This window comes from Mus pahari, chromosome 13 (assembly GCF_900095145.1).
Source record: "Mus pahari chromosome 13, PAHARI_EIJ_v1.1, whole genome shotgun sequence".
Classification (NCBI taxonomy): Eukaryota; Metazoa; Chordata; class Mammalia; order Rodentia; family Muridae; genus Mus; species Mus pahari.
This window is the reverse complement of record NC_034602.1, coordinates 68,815,163-68,821,209: the sequence shown is the minus strand read 5'-3', so window position 1 is coordinate 68,821,209 and position 6,047 is coordinate 68,815,163. Positions and strand designations below refer to the sequence as shown.

The 6,047-nt window shown below is 35.4% G+C and overlaps 1 non-coding gene across 1 annotated transcript; it reads right to left on the bottom strand.

The window, feature by feature from the left end:
• Positions 1-26: 26 nt before the first annotated feature.
• On the bottom strand, positions 27-162 carry LOC115065272. Its single transcript, XR_003845065.1, has one exon. It is a non-coding gene; the product is annotated as a small nucleolar RNA SNORA17 (small nucleolar RNA).
• Between the last annotated feature and the right edge of the window lie 5,885 nt (positions 163-6,047).

The following is a 6,047-nucleotide window of genomic DNA, read 5'->3' as shown; positions in this document are numbered from 1 at the left end:
TTTTTTTTTTTTTTTTTTTTTTTTAGAATCTTAGGCTACTAATCATTCTGATGGTTACAAGTCAGAACACTGAGCATAGATATACATAGCCTCTTTCCTCTTTGCCACCTACTGACACACATGTGACACAGTATCCAAACCTGCTATGTCTCTAAGGGCAGTATTTAGGCCTTTTTAAATTTTTTTCTTAATTTAAGATAGATTGTGATTTCATTTAGGAAATTATTAAAAAAACTTACTTATACAAAACCATTTAATATGTCCTTTAAAAATATGATCAGAGAGTGCTAAGGTGATATTTGCTACTGTCAAAAATTATATTAATTGCATAAGTTAGAACATAAAAATTTCTTGAAGATAAAGCACTAATTTACAATTTAAATTATAATTTCTCAAGACAACTAAGATGTTTCTTGATTTGTCTATACTTCTCTATTTGCCCCTTCTTTTTAGAAGACCATCTGAAATATTATACTTATTTGAGTTAGTTCTTTTTTTTTTTTTCAATAATTAGAAGGCATCCTCTGAAATTTGTGCTTTTGTTTTCTGAGACTTCCTGGAATCACATCTCTGAAGATGAGATTGAGTTAATTATCTGCCTGTAGGAACAAATACTACTGAATGAATACATGGTGTGTAGATGTCTTTTTGAGACTATAATAAAATTGTAACATTTTCCATTTGTCATTCTTCCCTCCAAACTTTACCATGTAGCCCTCCTTGCTCTCCTTCAAATCCATAGCTTCTTCGTTCCTAGGCTGTTACTTCCTGGCTTTACAGAGTTGTGGTAGCAGATGCTCCATTTGAAAAGGAAACATGTGAATAACCTGCCAGTTCATTGCAAGCCCTGGTGTCACTGGCTGGGTTCTATGTGCTGCAAGAAATCCCTTTATATCTAAGAAACACTAACACAAATTGTGCTTTCAAAAACACTTTTTAAGAAATTATAGCTAGTACCTAGGACTCACAAAGGACAAATAGTGCCCTAGTCTCCTCCCCGGGTTTGAAGCTAAAACGTCTTCCCTATAAAAGCTAGCATTTCCCTTGGAAAAGGAAGGGACACATGGCTCTACCTTTGATTAAGTTGCTGTCAAACTTACAACTTCCTTTTTCTACCTATCCCTGGATCTTACAACGTAAAGATAAGTGAAGTAAAATATGTACACTCAGGCTCTTATCTTGAAATCCTTGAAATAAGATGGACAGACATGAAAATAAGGATAAAAACATATTGAGAATTCATAGACCAAATTCTGTCTATGTACTGGGAGTGTGTGACCTGGCTGGCAAAACAGAAATATAATATACAAAGATGAAAAAAATTGCACCACAGATAAATCAGGGCTTTAAAACCAAGTGTGATAAGGTCTGTGGAATATTGCATTGGGTGACTCCTCCTCGCCATCTCTATTGAAGGGGAGATTAATCCCTCAAAGAGAACATTGCCAGCGCTTCAAAAATCCAATTTGTGAACAACATTCGAGTGTCTAGGAATGCACATTTATAATCTTAACAACCTAGTCACGCTAAAGTCTGAGAAAATTGTCATTCATTTTCACCTATCAGAGGACGTCATACCTTGAAAAAGAAAATTAACATCAGAAAGGAAAGAATGTCTTTGAAAAATGAAAGAAATAATGGTAAAGGATTCAGATCCCCTGTTCCCTAGACAGTGTTTAGCTTGCTGGTACTAAGGTAAAGTGCACCTTAATCTTTTGGTTTGGAGGATGTACTAATGGGTTTTTCTCGGTCTTTATTAAACACTTAAGAATATTGAGATGACAGGCTTCCAAGAGGATCAATATGGCAAAGCAAAGTCTCAAAAGCAAAAATTGACATCTTGAGTATGAGTCAAAATTAGAGGGTGGATCATCTATGTTCAGATGCATTTATCAAATTAGAAATTTAAATATATAATTAAATCTAATACATATTTATAGATTATCATTTATAAAACTATGTTTTTTCTTCATTTGTCAAATGATAATACCAGTTGTCTTACTACTCTGCATGGGGAAAAATAATTGATAGCTTTCTAATTAACACAAGTTATGTTCATCTATTTTTAAAAATTATTTTATTAGATATTTTCTTCATTTACATTTCAAATGCTATCCCAAATGACCCCTATACCCTCCCCCCCACCCTGCTCCCCTGTCCACTCACTCCCACTTCTTGGCCCTGGTGTTCCCCTCTATGGGGCATATAAAGTTTTCAAGACCAAGGGGCCTCTCTTCCCAATGATGACTGACTAGGTCATCTTCTGCTATATATGCAGGTAGAGACACGAGCTCTGGGGGTACTGATTAGTTCATATTGTTGTTCCACCTATAGGGTTGCAGACCCCTTCAGTTCCTTGGGTAATTTCTCTAGCTCCTCCATTGGGGTCTCTATGTTCTATCCTGTAGATGACTGTGGGCATCCATTTCTATATTTGCCAGACATTGTCACAGTCTCACAAGAGATAGCTGTATCAGTGTCCTTTCAGCAAGTTCTTGCTGGGATATGCAATAGAGTCTGCGCTTGGTGGCTGATTATGGGATAGACCTCTGGGTGGGGCATTTTCTGGGTTGTCAATCCTTTTGTCTTAGCTCCAAACTTTGTCTCTGCAACTTCTTTCATGGTTATTTTATTCCCTATTTTGGGAAGGAATGAAGTATCCACGTGTTGGTCTTCTTTCTTGATTTTCTTGTGTTTTGGAGATTGTATCTTGGGTATTCTAGGTTTCTGGGCTAATATCCACTTATCGGTGAGTGCATATCAAGTGAGTTCTTTTGTGATTGGGTTACCTCACTTGGGATCATATCCTCCAGATACATCCATTTGCCTAAGTATTTCATAAATCCATTATTCTTAATAGCTGAGTAGTACTCCATTGTGTAAATGTACCACATTTTCTGTATCCATTCCTCTGTTGAGGGACATCTGGGTTCTTCCCAGCTCAGGGGACAGCAGATGCTGGCGAGGATGTGGAGAAAGAGGAACACTCCTCCATTGCTGGTGGGATTGCAAGCTTGTACAACCACTCTGGAAATCAGTCTAGTGGTTCCTCTGAAAACTGGAAATAGTACTACCTGCAGATCCAACAATACCTCTTCTAGGTATATACCCAGAAGTTGTTCCAACTGGTAATAAGGACACATGCTCCACTATGTTCATAGCTGCCCTATTTATAATAGCTATGTCCATCTTAAACAGTTCATACTGCTATTTATGATACAGTAACCATCACACTTTCCCCACAATTATCAATAATAAATTGATAATATATTGTGTCATTATTGGTACTGTTTTTGCATATACATTAGATTCCCTTTTGTTTGGTGAACATGTCCATAAAAACCTAAATAAGAATGTTTTAAACCAGCACTTTAACTTTGATATAATAACATAGGTTAAAAAAAAACTCTCCATACATGCTATTAGGTAAGTGAATGTTTGCAGAGCTATATCTCCCTTTTTTTTTAATTGTTGCTTAACATTTTATTGAAACTATTCATGAACTCTCTTGAAATATGTCTTCTGAAGCCTGTATTGGTAGACAGAGAATAATCAATAACAATTAAGACAAAGCTTATTTGGCTAGAAAACCTTAAAGCTGGATAAAGCATATTTTGTTCAGATTTCCAAGAAGTAATTTCTCTTACATTCAGTCTGTATATGGCACTTGGACACATGTGCTGAAAACAATCTGAATGACAGGATGGTGACAGGAAGTATGCCCTACATTAAAGATTCCATGTGATATTGAAAAAAATGCCTTGAACTTCATTGACATGAAAGCTGGAGGAATTATTTAAGGTTGAAAAGTAAAATGGCAAGTGTTACACGCATGGAACTGGACCAAGAACCCAAACAACCTAGGTGCATCTTGATTCCTTTGTAGAGTCTCCTTCCCTTCAATGTCTGTCTTGGTGTTTAGATATTATTGTGCACCACTCGCATAACGGTCATGGCTGTGGATGGGCACCCTGCAGTTTCTGACTTCAAAATTTATAATTCTGAATATGCGTGGTGAGTCCCAGAGTGTCCATGAATCTCAATCCAGAATTCTCTTGAGATACAACAAGATTTGCTCAGCAGGAGACAATGGCCTGTCTCTCTCTGATTAATTGTGACCAAAGTGACAGTGTCACATAGTACAACAGCATTTAATCCCTGGAGGGATAAGAGGTCATTTTGAAATGAAAAAAGCACTTGAAAGTGTACCAATATCATCTTGGGTTATGCTTAAGCCTGACTACCCAGTGGGTTAGCCAGCCACTTTCCAGAAACCGTGCCCATGTCAAATTATTTCCAATGTATCACTCTCTTAGAATGTGCCCTATGACCAAACTGAACTTTCCTCCACAGGCTGATAACTGTTTGGAATTTTTTTCTGTTCTGCACAAATTGTACCAAGCAAAAGCAAATGGAAAAAGGAAAGTAAATTTTCTTTCTGTGCTTTGTACACTACCATTTTCTAAGTCTGTTTTATAGATGCTGTTGAACAAAGTCATGAATCTTTCACAAATAGAATTTGGGTACACCTACATCATACCCTCCCCTACCACAAAAATCAAGGGATTTGATTATCCCTGAGAGTTGAGTCAATAAGAATTATGAAGTTTTACAGGGACTAATTTCAGCCAGCAAGATACATAGTCCAGTAAAGGAACACAATGTCAGAAAGTCAGCTAGCTGATGGACAGGTGTGTAAAATAATGTCTTCATCTGTTCAATGAATGTAGAGGAAACTGGAGTTAGAATTGGTGTAGTCTCCAATTTATTAGGTATCCATCAACACCTTTATGACTACTGTGAATCTTTTAAATATTTTCTATCTGTCTTTTAATTCAATATCCTCCCTCCTAAATAGTTTTATATCCTTGGTTATGATGAAACTGGTTTAAACTGGTAACCAAATAAAGGTGTGAATCTAAACTTATCCTTATAGTAAGTTCCTTTGATCTTGGCTTGCAAACATTTGACCCTCTCTAGAATATAAAATTGGAACAGCTAAGCAAAGTAAGCTGCAAGTTTACATCAAAATATAAAAGCCTGAAAAAATTAACAATAATTATTCGAGCAGTTTAGAACAAAGTTTAAGTACAACTTTTGGATTCTAATTACACTCATATTTAAGTGCCAAGGGCATTGCGTTTCGCTTTTATATATAAAAGTGATTTTTATTTTTAATGCACAGTACTTGACTGTACAATAATAAGCTGACTATTGCTAAACAGGATTATCCTCTTAAGAAATGTCAATATTAGTAAAGAAGAAGCTAAGAAAGAGAATGTCATGATGTTCGAAAAATAATAGAAATACTGAGATGTGAGAGTTAAAGTGACTCAAACTTTACACCTAACTATAAAGCCAACACGTCATATATATATATATATATATATATATATATATATATATATATATATATATAATTATTTGCTTAAGAAAACTACCTTGTATATTATAAGAACAATCATGTGTGTGTGTTTATCATGGATTTTTCAGTAAATTGACATTTTAACAGAAAGCATTGTTGCCTTATTACCCAGAAATTCATCTTTAGAAGACTGATGACATAGAAACTTCATATCAAGTAGGCAAATTGTATCTAAAAAGAAGTTAAAACCCAATAACATTGTTAATGTGAAGAGGCTACAAAGAGGGTCCTCAGCTGGTAAAGGCATTGCACATTGACATGAAAGATTTCAGACATTTAATGTCTATTACTGTTTAATCTTTGGCTTTTCAGTTTTGTTATTGTATGTACTGCTGTGTGTATATGAGTGTGTGTGAGAGTGTGTGTATGTGTGTATGTGAGTATGGGTGTGTATTTGTGAGTGTGAATGTATGTGTGTGTGGTATAGATTTGAGAATGCACATTCTATGGTGCATATGGGGGACAATACTCTATGGTCTACCTGTGGACATCAATTCTCTGTTTTTATGCCATTATATTCATGTGTTTTACTCTTATTGTAGTTATTTCTCCACATTAAATAAATCGCATGCTAATTAGTTACATAGTACATGTATAATCACTGTTATTATAGTTCCCACCA